This window comes from Xyrauchen texanus, chromosome 3 (genome assembly GCF_025860055.1).
Source record: "Xyrauchen texanus isolate HMW12.3.18 chromosome 3, RBS_HiC_50CHRs, whole genome shotgun sequence".
Classification (NCBI taxonomy): domain Eukaryota; kingdom Metazoa; phylum Chordata; class Actinopteri; order Cypriniformes; family Catostomidae; genus Xyrauchen; species Xyrauchen texanus.
Genome location: NC_068278.1, coordinates 47,262,075 through 47,275,563, shown reverse-complemented (window position 1 = coordinate 47,275,563; position 13,489 = coordinate 47,262,075). Strand labels below are relative to the sequence as shown.

General features: G+C 37.5%; 1 protein-coding gene across 1 annotated transcript in view; it reads right to left on the bottom strand.

Moving 5' to 3' along the window:
- The window catches only part of LOC127621665 (WSC domain-containing protein 2), a 118,710-nt gene extending 105,985 nt beyond the window's left edge, over positions 1-12,725 (bottom strand). Inside the window, exon 1 of the mRNA XM_052095356.1 lies at positions 12,243-12,725. The gene's annotated coding sequence lies outside the window, so the exon portion shown is untranslated. The remainder of the gene's footprint in view (positions 1-12,242) is intronic.
- Positions 12,726-13,489: the final 764 nt, after the last annotated feature.

The following is a 13,489-nucleotide window of genomic DNA, read 5'->3' as shown; positions in this document are numbered from 1 at the left end:
ACAGCCCAGGCATCTTAACTGCAAACATTACTTACGCAACTCAACAAATGTTCAAGCAGAGGACAGGAATGATCAAAGAAACATATTACACAATATTCAACTGAAAAAAACTCCCTTGATCATGGAGATACTAAATATTCAATATCTCAAATGTAATTGTGAGGACATCACGTAACTTCATTATATCCAAGTTGGGTTTTTATAATAAGAGAGCATATCATAATAAACCATTCAGACTGAACACTTACTATAACTTTCTGGCATTAAAAAATGTAGATGCAGCAGAACGAATGGAACATAATGTCTCGTGACATGCTTTTAAAAGTTAAAGTACTTGTAACTTGACATGTTGTTGTGGTGCTCCAGCGGGAAATGCTAAAAAAAGTGAGACAAGCGAGACCGTCTAGCACATCTTTATGTAGAAAAACAATTAAAAAACAGCTTTTTAAGTGTACTTGGGTGAGGTTTTGCGATGCACGTCCAACTTCAGAAAACAGCTTACACTCATTACTAAACTCTGAAGTCAAACAGACTCAGATTTGCTCTAAAACCTTTAGTGTGCAAACAGCCTTTAACACCAATTTAGCCAACAATTTAATTTCTACATCTTTTTCTCTTGCAAAAGGAAGAAAATTTAACAGTGAACCATCTCCAGGACATACACATTTGTATGCAGGCCAAGACACAAATCTGCAGCCATGCAATCAAATTCAGCTCTGCTAAGGTCAAGAACAGAGTTCAGAGATCAGACAGTAAGTCATCAACTCATCAACTCAGCACACTGATAAGAGAAAGCGAAAAGCATAATCATAAAAGTAGTCCCATGAAAGCAAAATGGAAGCCAAATTGTAAATCAAGGAAAAACATTTGAAAATAACTCCTTGTTATCCTTGGTATATGTCCCAAGAAACTTTAAAATGTCAGTTATCAAGCCACAGCTTGATCCTGGAGAATTGGCTAATTACAGACCGATTTCAAATCTACCATTTATGTCCAAAATCCTACAAAATGTAGAGTCCTCACAACTATGTTCGTTTCTACAGAGAAATGGTATATATTAACAATTTTAATCAGGATTTAGGCCCCATTACAGTACAGAGACTGCACTTATCAGAGTTACAAATGACTTGCTCTTATCACCTGATCGTGGCTGCATTTGTCTTCTAGTGCTTTTAGATCTTAGTGCTGCCTTCGACAAGATAGATCATTACATTCTCTTGAATAGGCTGGAGAATTATGTTGCCATTATTTTATTTAAATTAACATGGTTTAGGTCAGGGGTATCAAACTCACACCACAGCCCTGCAGAGTTTAGTTCCAGCCCTGCTCCAAAATGCCTCCTTGTAATCTTCAAGCACTCCTGAAAAACTTGATTATCTGCTTAAGGTGTGTTTAATTAGGGTTGAAGCTAAACTCTGCTGGACTGTGGCCCTCCAGGAACCGAGTTTGACACCCCTGGTTTAGGTCCTATTTATCAGACCACTACCATTTTGTATGTGTAAATGAGGAATTGTCAAATCAAACAGAAGTTAATTATGAAGTGCCACAGGGATCAGTTTTAGAGCCTCTTCTTTTCTTCTTACAAATGCTTCCCCAGGGAGATATTATCAGGAATCATGGAATAAGTTTCCAATGTGAAGCCAATGATACCCAACTTTATATTTCTTCTAAACCCAATGAAAATTCACAATTCTCCAAATTAGCAGAGTGTATCAATTAAATCAAAGATTGGATGACCAGAAATTTCCTTCTACTCAGTTCTGACAAAACAGAGGTACTAATTATTGGACCAAAAACCTTAAAAATAAGCTGCTTAAATATAATTTGACTCTCGATGGATATACTGTTAAGTCATCTTCTATGGTGAAGAACTTGATACCAATCTGTCTTTTCAATTTCCAATGTTTGTTGAACAGCATTCTTCCACCTCAGAAATATTGCTAAGTTACGACACATGCTTCCTGTTGCTGATGCCGAAATCTCATGCGTTCATGACCTCAAGACTAGATTATTGTAATGCATTCATTACTGGGAGGTTGTCCAGCAAGTTCAATAAATAAGCTTCAATTGGTTCAAAATGCAGCTGCCAGAGTGCTGACTACAAACAAGAAATATGATCATATTAGCCCAATTTTATCATTGATACATTTGCAACCTGATAAATTTCGGATTGATTTTAAAATTCGGTTAACGACGTACAAAGCTTTGAATGGTCTACACCACAGTACTTAAGTAACCTTCTGACATGCTATATTTCATCACATACATTACGATCAGAAAATTCTGGCTTGTTAATAATTCCACAAAAGGAAGTAGATCCTTTTCATATTTGGCTCTAAAACTAAGGAATAGTGTCCCTAACACTGTTTGGAATGCAGACACATTCACATAGTTTTAGTCTAGACTAAAGACTCATCTATTTAGCCAGGCATACAAATAATTTATCCATCAACTCACAATTAGGCTGCTTTAGTTAGGTCTGCCGGAACCAGAAACATCTATCATGATCCATAACTCTACATAAAATTGAATGATATCTATGCTAATATTGTTCTATTTGTTTCCATCTCTCAACATTGGGATTCATATCCCGAGGTTACCAGAGCCAGCCAGATCCAGCTCTGTTCCTGCTTGATGTCAGACGCCACTGCTAAGTGTCTCTGAGTGATGGCGACAAAATACAGCTGGTGCTAGCCAGACATCACTTCAGTCTTTTGACATCAGAGGATGAACTACTGTCAACTCCAACTGTAAGACATCGGATATTTCATATGCCACTACCTGAACCTTGGATTTAGGATGGACATTGCCGAACCTCACTGAAATGACCTGCAAGTTGAACTGCGATGCACGTCAGTGATCTCTGTCTGCATCATCTATGTCTATTGATGGACTACACTTTTGAAATTGAAAGGACAATGCATCTACGTGAACTTCGGCAATTAATCCAGGATGGACCTTAAAGACATTAATCCTAAAGTTCATAAAAAAAATATATATTTTTTTTTAAACATTGGACCTTAACGCTTACTTGATTTACAAGTTTTAAACCATGACATGCACTGCACACAAATAACTACTATTGGCATTATATTCATGATGTTAGCCAGTGGGGAACTGGCCCCCACAGTGAGTCTGGTTTCTCCCAAGGTTATTTTCTCCATTAGCATCATCTTATGGAGTTTTGTGTTCCTTGCCACAGACGCTTTCAGCTTGCTCACAGGGGGTTCTAAAAACAATTATTATTAATTATTAAATTTGTATTGACAATTTACAATAATATTTCATCAAACTACACAATGATCACTGAGACTTTATATATTTTACACTTCAATTTTTTGTTAATGCATGATTTTGGAAATATACGGGTTCAGGAATACTTTTATTGGATGGATTAAATTACTTTACCTTAAACACCTTGTAGTGGCGGCACAAACAAATTGATTAATTTCAGATTATTTACTCTGGATAGGGGCACCCTGCAAGGTTGCTCTCTTTCCCCATTATTGTTCAGTCTTGCCCTGGAACCATTAGCAGCCACGATAAGAAGGGAAGATGATTTTCCAGGGTTGGTGGTGGGAGGTGTGGCACATAAGCTTTTGCTTTATGCAGATGATATATTATTATATGTCTCTGTCCCCCTTAGATCTATGCCTTGCCTCCATAAAATTATTAATTATTTTTCTAAGTTCTGGGGATACAGAGTCTATTGGTTTAAATCCAAAGCTTTGGCTCTGACAATGTACTGCCCAGCAAAGGCTTTCCAGCTGGGTGCCTTCCAGTGGCCCAAACAGGGCATTCAGTATTTGGGCATTTTATTCCCAGAAAATGTGTCTGATTTAGTTAGAGTTAATTTTGACCCCTTAATAAAAACGTTTTTCGAGCGATGTGGGCAGGTGGGCTTCATTACATTTATCTATGATTAGGAAGGTTAATGTTATTAAAATGAATTGTATTCCAAAATGTACCTAACTGTTAATCTCTCCCTGTAGATGTCCCCCTCTCTTACTTCAAGCAATTTAATAATAATAATAATAATAACTTTATTTTGTATAGCGCTTTTAAAAGTTAATTCTCAGAGCGCTTTATATAGCAAAATTTAAAAAAAAAAAAAAAAAAAAAAATTTGAAAAATTTGATAGCATAGCCAAGTCCTTCATATGGAATGGTAAGTGTCCTAGATTACATTTTAATAAATTGCATAGACCAATTGACAAAGGTGGGCAAGGGCTACCCAAGATTGTTTTTTATTATTATGCATTCAGTCTTGGACATTTGGCTCATTGGTCGCTTCCACCTGATGGAGCCCCTCTCTGGTTTTGTATTGAAAAGGAAGTTCTTGCCCCTATTTTGCCATTGCAAAGCCTTTCTGTCAAAATAATCTGAGAAGTTACATTACACCCCATTATCTCGAATTTGCACTCGGTATGAACAAAAGTGTCCAGAGTGTTCAATTCGAACATCTATTTAAATGTTGCCTCAAGCATATGACTGAACCCTAAATTACACATTAATAAGTCCCCTTTCTGCTGATCAAAGTGGATTGTGAAGGGGGTTACTACACTCGGTGACCTATATGAGAGTGGAGTGTTGAGATCAATTGAAAATTTGGTTCAACATATTGGGATTCCCAGATCTCAATTATTTAGGTATTTACAGCTGTGCCACCTGCTTTGTATTGTTTTTGGGAGTGGCACACACACCCTTAAAGAGGCAGATACTCTGGGAGAGGTGATTACTACTTTTGGAAAATGTCATGAGGCATCAGTGTATTACTCCCTGCTAATTCAGTGTGTGGGGGATGTAGCATCAACTTCTCTCAAGAGATTATGGGAGAAAGATTTAAATTTGGTATTGGAGGAGGGAATGTAGGCTAGAATTCTAAAAATATCAAGTCTTGCTAAAGATGCAAGGGTGTGCCATATGCAACTAAATATTTTACATAGATTCAATTGGACCCCCTCTAGATCGTATAGGCTTGGTCTTAAAGACACACCCACATGCTGGCGAAGCTGATCAGTGGATGGAGACACAACCAATGTTTTTTGGGGGTGTATTATGATCCAGGAGTTTTGGTTGAAAGTTCAGAGTTTTTTGTGTGACGTTTTAGGCACTCGAATTTCACTCTGCCACAGATGCTGCATTTTGGGCAATGGACAGTCATACATTTAGGGGAAAAACACATAACAAATTGGGTTCTGACCAACATTATGGTTGGCAAGGGGATGGAAGTCGGATAGAGCCCCCTTATTTCCAGAGTGGTGTGTGGAGATGGGGAGGGTGGCTGCTTTTGTAGAGATGTCAAGCAGAAGGCTGGGGCTTCAGAATTTGTTTGACAGGAAGTGGGGCAATTACTTGGTGTTTTGGGAGGACACTCGGGGATACTAGGATCAGTATCGGCTCTGTTCGGTTCACTTATAATATGCATTTAGAATGGCACTGGAGGTGGGTTTTTGTTTGTTTTTGTTTTTTACCAGAATCTGAATAAGAAGCTAATTAAACTACTGTGAACTTGCCAACAACCAGACAAACTTCCTGGAAAGTTCAGAATGTCAAGATAAAAGCGTGAGGGTTTAAAAGTTAAATCGCACAATTGAGATATATTCATATATACAGTTGAAGACAAAATTATTAGCCCCCTATGAAATATTTAGTTATTTTTCAAATAATTCCCAAGTGCTGTTTAATGGAGCAAAGATGTTTTTCAACATAGTATTTCATAAAATAGTTTATTTAGGCAACTTAGAGTGTTTATAATACAAATAGAAACAAAATTATAACCAAGAATAAAAAAATCTACAGATCAAAATTATTAGCCCTCTGATGTTAATAATCAATAATGTATCCCTTTTGCTTGATAACAGCCTTTAGTCGTTTGTTGTAGTTCTCAACAAGTTTTAGCCATTTCTCCTGAGTCACCGCAGCCCATTCCTCCTTAACAAATCTCTCAAGCTCCTCCAGATTTGTTGGTCTCCTGGCATGGACTCTAGTCTTCAGTGTGGCCCACAGATTTTCTACAGGATTCAAGTCTGTGCTTTGTGCAGGCCTGTCAAGGACATTCACTTTACTCATTTGGAGGTAGTTTTTCACCAGAAGTGAGGTATGCTTTATGTCGATATCATGCTGGAAGACGAAATGTCGACCCAAACCAAGTTTTGTTGCAGATTGCCTGAGGTTGTCTTTCAAAATCTTCTCATTGTCTTCCTTTTTCATGATTCCTTCGACCCTGATGGGATTCCCAGTTCCAGACGCACTGAAACATCCCCACAGCATTATACTCCCACCGCCATGTTTCACTGTGGGAACGGTGTTCTTTGGATTGAGCGCCTCTCCCTTCTTTCTCCAAACATAGGCAACATCTCTATGGCCAAAGAGCTCTAGTTTTGTCTCATCTGACCAAAGGACACATTTTCAGTATGCATCATTTTTCTCTAGGTTGTCCTTGGCAAAGTTCAGTCTAGCTTGGAGGTGTCTCTTCTTCAGAAGTGGAGTTTTTCTTGGTCTGCAACCTCGCAGTCCATTCCTGTGCAGGGCTCTAGTGTCTTCGTTGAGACATCAATCCCAGACTTGGCTAAATCATTCACTAGTGTCTTGGCAGTTGATCTTGGGTCTTTAGAAACCTCTCTCTGCCAGTCTTGTTCTCCACTGTGTGGGTCTCTTCAAACTTCTTGATAATACTTCCCACGGCAGTTCTTTACACCTGAAAACGCTTTGATAAATGTGTATATCCTTCTCCTGCTTTGTGAACATTAACAATTCTTTACAAGAATTTTGTCTCAAGTCTAAACACATTTATTTTGTCTTTGCCACGATGACAGTTTTATATTACTTCACTAGTTGTTTTGCAAGATACTAATCCTCAGTTTGAAGTGCAACTTAAAGGCTTGGGGGATTAATTAGGTTAATTAGGTGAGTTAGGTTAATTAGGCAAGTCTTTGGATAACAGCGGTTGTTCCATAGCCAATTAAACAGATCATTTCTTAAGGGGGCTAATAATATTGACCATAGCAGTTTATTAATTTATTTAAATAATAATTTTATTCCAGGCAAATTGAAATAAGGCTTTCTCCAGAAGGAAAATATAATAAGAAATACTGTGTTAAAATCCCCTTGCTCTGTTAAACATCACTTGGGAAATATTTGAAAAAGAATTGAAATTTCATAGAGGGGCTAATAATTTTGTCTTCATCTGTATTACGATTATAATATATTATTATATTATTTATTACAAAAAGTGGAGTGGTGGTGGTGTAGTGGGCTAAAGCACATAACTGTTAATCAGAAGGTCATTGGTTCAATCCCCACGGCCACCTCCATTGTGTCCTTGAGCAAGGCACTTAACTCCAGGTTAATTCCAGGGGGATTGTCCCTGTAATAAGTGCACTGTAAGTCGCTTTGGATAAAAGCGTTTGCCAAATGCATAAATGTAAATGTAAAAAATGTATGAAAACTGAGCTGATATCTTACAACTAAATTGAACAAAAAAGAGATCTGAATCCTTTAAAGTCCAGATACAAGTTGAGAAAATGTATAAAAAAAATAAAAACGGCTTCTTTACTACTGATAAATTATACTGTAATTACTGTTAATTTTGCTGCTATATTATCCAGTATACTAGATAATTATAAAGTTTTTCTTAATAAGCTATACATTTCTATTGAAATTAAGTGTAGTTAGAGGTTTGTGTTTCTTTACAAATTAAAGCGCATACCCAATTAGTACCACACAATAATGTAAAGATATTCTAAACTGATTATGCAAAACAACAACACTGGAATCGGATGGGAATCGGTGTCGGCCGATACTTAAGATTTCCGTTATCGGAATCGGATCAGAAGACAAAAAGTGCTATCGGTGCACCCCTAGTTTTAATTATATATGATTATTATGTTTTTTTTTTTGTGTGTGTGTGTGTTTTTATTTGTGACCACAGGAGTGTTCGTTGGGGGTTAGGGTGGGGTTGGTAATTGGGGAGGGGTATTGGGGGGTAAATGTTAAATGTTGATTCAATGTATATATGTTGTGTTTTTATTTTGTTATATGTTTATGAATCAATAAAAATTTTAATTGAAAAAACAAAATTGCTTGACTTGACAAAGCCCAGGGGATCTTTCTAATAAATGTTGCAGAAAAAAACCTGATCTCATTAAATGAATGTGACAAAATTTTTCCAAATGAAATTATGCGTTTCATTACACATATAGTGGCACTTCTCCCAAGATGAGGTTTTTAAAGGAAAATTCCAATTCCAATTGTAATGAAAAACATGTTGTTAAGGTTAATGCTCTATCAATTTTTAAATAAACAATACAAACGTCCCTACCATAAACCTAACCAATATTGTCTTTGGACACCACTCTGGAAATAAGGGGGCTCTATCCGACTTCCATCCCCTTGCCAACCATAATGTTGGTCAGAACCCAATTTGTTATGTGTTTATCCCCAAAATGTATGACCGTCCATTGCCCAAAATGCAGCATCTGTGGCAGAGTGAAATTCGAGTGCCTAAAACGTCACACAAAAAACTCTGAACCTTCAACCAAAACTCCTGGATCATAATACACCCCCAAAAAACACTGGTTGTGTCTCCATCCACTGATCAGCTTCGCCAGCATGTGGGTGTGTCTTTAAGACCAAGCCTATACGATCTAGAGGGGGTCCAATTGAATCTATGTAAAATATTTAGTTGCATATGGCACACCCTTGCATCTTTAGCAAGACTTGATATTTTTAGAATTCTAGACTACATTCCCTCCTCCAATACCAAATTTAAATCTTTCTCCCATAATCTCTTGAGAGAAGTTGATGCTACGTCCCCCACACACTGAATTAGCAGGGAGTAGTACACTGATGCCTCATGACATTTTCCAAAAGTAGTAATTACCTCTCCCAGAGTATCTGCCTCTTTTTGTGGTTCTTCTATGACACTTAGACCAGGTTGTGTAGAAATGTATTTACTAATATTGTCCAAAGACTTGCTGTTGGATAGCAAACTCAGTACTGAAAGACTTGGCCATAGCACCACACTGGCGGGACTGCAAAGCAAATCTTACTGAAGACAAGATCCACATTACACAAGATCCAGATTTTTGGACATTTGTTTAAATTCTCAAAATGAGTAACAATTCACACAATAATTATAACTTCCAGCAAAAGAAGAAACTTCTGATCTCTCTATGTGAAAAAATAGGGGCATGCGTGGTTGTTTGTAAAGGCTATCCTATCCTTGGCCCATCAGTTCTGTTGATCGACATATGACTTAATTGACTGCTTTCATGAATGGCAACTGGCTGAAATTCCCATGTTAGACAAAACCAATTTAAAACCCAGACATGTTATGTCTACAAACAGAGTATGCCATTAGTTATAATGGATCATAAATGTAAAAAAAATTCCAGATCTTGTTGAAACAAGGTATGGTGTTGTAGCCCTGTTTGTTCTACATTTGGCTGGTGACACATGGATAATGTTCAATATGACATCCAATGTGCACTCAGTAATTACAACCCCCAGGGAAAATTTGGTTGATTTCCTCTACTGGACCACTAAGCTCCAGTTCAGATCCTTACCTAACTTTTCACTGGCAGAGATTTGACACTTTCAGACCAGTAAAACAATAGTTGATTGCAAGATAATGAAAAGGGAGTTGTGTCATACAGTATTTCATATATGCTGATGATAGCAATCACAGTCTGCATTCTCAACAACTATCAGAGGACAATTAACTGATTTCACTTAATTAAGTGCAATTAATTGAAGGAATGTTACGGGTTCATAATAAATTACCTCAATGAACAGAATTTGCAGCATAATATTTATAACCGCAACAAACAATTTTGACCCGTTCCTTGTCAACTAAAATTATGCTTACAGTAAGGCACTTACAATGGAAGTGAATAATGCCAGACAATAAACATAAAAAATACACACCGTTTAAAAAATATAGCCACAAGACACAGACATTAAATGTGGTTACATGATTTTAATGTTATAAAATCAGAGATTTACCTGCATTGCAGCATTTACCAGACTACTGAATTTATCACAGTTGCATTATCATGACAACAAAATTGTAATCTTGGATATAACTACACAGATAAGTGTAGTAAGCTATTTTATCAAACTAGAGTCATGTTAACATGAATAATATTTACGTTTTGTGGCTATACTTTTGAAACGTTTATAGACTAGACCCTGTTCACTTCCACATTAAGTGCCCTACTTTGGCCATGATTTTTGCTTCTTTTTTTTTTTTTTTAAATGAGGGATGGTTCAAAATACTGTTTTGAGTAAATCAACTTTATATGTCACAAATGCTGTTGATTGAGCTTAATCTCGATTGAACCTGGAACATTCCTTTCAGTGAGTGCACCTGATGTTGAGATAAAACCTGAAAGTATTAAGACATGAAATGAGATTGCAATGAAAACTATTTCAAATAAAAAGTTCCAATTAAAACAAAGTTCTGAAAGTATGCAAGCTTTAAATGGAAGGAATCGAAGTAAAAAATGTGTCCTCTAGTTTAAAACCCAAAATAGAACACCCAGTTTGTGACAGTATATGCCTTAGAGTGCATCAATGATCTTTACACTGAAATGACATGTGCAAACATCAAACATGCCCTTATGATTCTGATAAATCTGGCGCCTTGTGTCCGATAGCAAGTCACATGGAATGCAGCATCAGATCAGAGGATTTTTGTACCTCCCAGATACAGAGACTAATTAACCTCACCCCACTGAGCAGATAAATAAAACCTAGCCTAGAGCACCCAGAATCGGTCACGAACAACGCAGATTAACACAATGCAGCCTGGCAGCTGGTCAGTTATGTAAAATACCAATATACTAAACTGAAAATCTACTCATCTCAAATGTAAAGTCTAAAATTCCAGAACAGCATTAGTAATGAAATTAGTAGAAATAAAAGGAAATATCCTCCCATAAGCGCCAATGTGTTTGTTCCCTTGTGCAAACTAAAATCCCCCAGTTGTGTGAAGGTTCATGTCAGTGTGTTTGCTGGATTGGATTGGCACTCCTTTCCAACATGAGAAAGACCTTTTAGAACAATAGACTGAATAGAAAATGCATCCCATGATGACACTATAACAGAGAGAGTTCAATTGCATTACAGATGTATTTCAGCACTTAGGAGGTTTCTAGATTAGGTTAAGGGTAGACTGAGAGTTTGAGAGAGAGAAGAAAGGCTTTTGAGAACCATCTTACATTTCTGATGGACCTCTTTGAAAATGAGTATAAACAAACCAATATCTCTGGGTGGCATGCAACTCACTGCAGCAACACCTCAGCAATTGAGAATGCACAGAATCATAAACCCCACAGTTTGCAGAAAAGCATTTCAAACAGTAGCTAGTTATTAAACTTATTGTAACATGTCAAGATCAATCCAGTTGCTCTCAAATGAGTTGCAGACAGGCGCTTGCCATTCAAAACACTTGTAAATCTTAAACGGCCCACTTTCTTTTGAGGAATTTTTGTTATGTGAACAGTCTGGAAGATTCGTTTGATGTGCAACACGGTTGTTGATAATTGATACCAATATTCCACGGCTTGAGGAATTTGGTTCCTGCTAATAAAGGCAGCTCATCAACAAGAGCATCAGATCATGCAAAGCAGAACTGCTTTCAAAACACTGATCCTGTTACATAAACAAAGGCTTGTGTTCGGTTATGTATCAACAGAATGTATATATTCCAATATTGGTTAATTTTTGGAGTTTACATAGGCAAATATGACCAATGAAATCTGGGTAAGACAGGTGCTGATGGTAGCTCATATAGGTCATAATTTAACCAACTCCTACCATATTCTCGAGTTAATACATGCTAGAATATAACAACTCTCAGTAGTTACATGAAATGTCATGCAGTAACAGCAGTGTACTGAAATGTGACATGCTACACTTAATCCAAAACTATTTCAAAAAAGACATTTTTAACTATTGTATAATTATTATACATTCAAAATGCAAAGTGATTCAAAAAGTCGAAAAACTCCAAAAATGCCGAAAAGTTGCAAAATATGTTATTTGTTATTAACTGCATCTGAGTTACAAGTTAAGTGCATGTGTGATTAAACATCCATGTGTGTGCAACCCTGCTGACGCCTTAACTCTGTAGAGTCTGACTCCAATTGAAATTGTCCCAAAAACGTCATCCTCAAAATCAGTAGCTTGCATGCTTGACGTCTGATAAGACTATATAAACAAGTATTGACCGCTTACCTGATGTCTTTCCGGCAGATTTGAAATTGACCACGGACAGAAAGAAACTGAAGAATCACTTGCACCGAACCCAACGAGTCTGGATTCGTATGACAAATGTTCTACTGCATGCTTGCCTTCATATCCACTGTGATATTTCGACCAAATAATAGGGCGCCCGGAGGCGCACACAATGAATACGTCTGCAAATGATTGTCTAGTTGATTATTTGCTCAATACTCAGCGTGCTTTTCCATGCCTCGCTGAGTTTTCCGATCCCATTATTCCGCGTTCACAGCTGCCGCAGAATCCGCACGCGCTGCATTTACAGCGTCGCGCGTTTAGAGCCGCACGCATCCACAACGCGGGCACATAGTACCCGATATTCGCCTCCTCTTCCTCACAGGCAGTTAATCAGGTCAGAGGAGGTCCCCTGTTTTTTTGGTATTGGTAAGTGACCTGTTTGTCTGTTCTCTTCTCCTTGCGTGCGCGGCGCGTGTTTGACATCCCTGCGGTTCACAGCAAAAGCACCCGCGCGTCAGCTCGCGCTCCACACAGCCCGACAGCACTGCCTACAGTTCTCATATAGCCACAGCACGACACACGGCATTACAATAAGTAAATAAACCGAGGTAATGTCCATAATACGCGACAGCTCGAACAGTACTTTCTGTGCAGAAAAATATCTTTAACTCATTAGATTTACAGGACAGTGTGGCTAGATAGTCAGGGATGCAATCCGTTTCATCCATTTATTGTCCAATTTAAAAAGACATGTAATTAACTCATTTAATTAACTTCATGGGCCCTCCTTAGAGCTGCATTAGAGGGATAGTTCACCCAAAAATGAAAAATTTCTCATCGTTTACTCACCCTCATGCCATCCCAGATGTGTGTAACTTTCTTTCTTTCTTCTGCTCAGGGTTGTATATATATATATAATATATCTGCAAAATATGGAGGGAGGAAACCCCCCAATAATCAAAACAATCAATGTACATATTGACAGCATTCTCCTTGGCAATCATGATTTCAAGCTCAATTACACTTCCTTAGTGCAATCTAGCGTTCTGCTCCAGCGTCAAGCATCAGGAAGCGTAATCAACCTTGAAATCATTACCATGCCTAGAGACTGCAATGGCAAGATATACAGTGAAAACTGAGTTATAATTTGGTCTGTTCTAACCCAAAACCAACTGGAGAGTTGGAAGACATTAATTAAACCACATTAATTAAGTCGTATGGATTATTTTATGCTGACTTTATCT